Below are 1197 nucleotides of genomic sequence, written 5' to 3'. Positions count from 1 at the left end.
TCATCTTTGTGTGTCACCTGCCCCAACAACCCACCAGCCTAAACTCCTCCCCCTGTGGTTCCTTCATTCACAACCTGGTTGCACTTCCCACCCCCAACACACAGAGCCTTCAGGATCTGAACTCCCTTGGGCTCCCACAGGCCTCTGGGGACACTCCGGTAACAGCCCTTAGCACATTGCAGCCTGCTGCACACCGTTCTGTATGTAGGAGTCTGATTTCCCCTCTCCTAGAATCGGAGCTCAGGGAGGTGGAGGGTGGGAGAAATGGGAGTTTGGGAAGCAGGAAATCTGAGTTCCTGCATTGTTTCTGTCAGTAACACAGTTAGCTGTGATTGTAGAAGGATAATGGCCCACGTCTATTTTGGTCATCACTTGGAACCCGTTATTGGTCTTATATAGTAGGTTTCACTGAGAAATGAATAGGGGTTGCTGTCATTTATGTGTGCCTACTGTGTGCCAGGCACTGTTCTCATGTGTGATTTACATAGGTGGCCTCACTAGGGCTTATGGAGGATACAGTGACAAACTGCCAACATCTGCCCACAATCTTCGAGGTCCTGCAAGATCTGCAGGCCCATTACCTCCTTCACCTCATCTACCGCCTGCTCTCCTCTTCCTCCACAGCTCCATCCTCACCAGTCTTCTTGTTGCCCCAGAAATATGCCAAACTCATACTTACCTCTGGACCTTTGCACTTACTCTTCCCTCTGCGTGGAAAGCTACTTCCTGCCCCCCCTTGTGTGACTGCTTCCTTCTTGTCATTTACATCTCAGCTTAAATGTCATTTCCTCAGAAAGGCTTTCGCTGGCCCCACTCTCTCTAAATTAGCCTCACCCTTCCATCCCTGACCATATCACTCTGTCTTATCTCTGTAATGCCAGGAGCTGAAATTATCTTACGAGCTCTGTGTCTGGTTCTTTATCTGTAAAATGGTGATGGAAATAGGACTTGCGATGAAGATAACTGAGTGCTTGGCACACAGTAAGTGCTCAATAAGTGTTAGCTATTACTATTTACTTGTTTTCTGTATTGTAGTTTACTTCCTCCACAAACTGCACAGTCCACGAGGGCAAACTCTGGGGCTGACTTGCTTATCACTGAAACTCCAGCACTTAGAACAGAGCTTGGCACATAATAGGCACTCAGTAAACATTTTTATTTATTTATTTATTTATTTATTTATATTTATTTTGTCTG

Source organism: Eschrichtius robustus, chromosome 19 (assembly GCF_028021215.1).
Source record: "Eschrichtius robustus isolate mEscRob2 chromosome 19, mEscRob2.pri, whole genome shotgun sequence".
Taxonomy (NCBI): domain Eukaryota; kingdom Metazoa; phylum Chordata; class Mammalia; order Artiodactyla; family Eschrichtiidae; genus Eschrichtius; species Eschrichtius robustus.
This window is presented reverse-complemented; position numbering follows the sequence as displayed.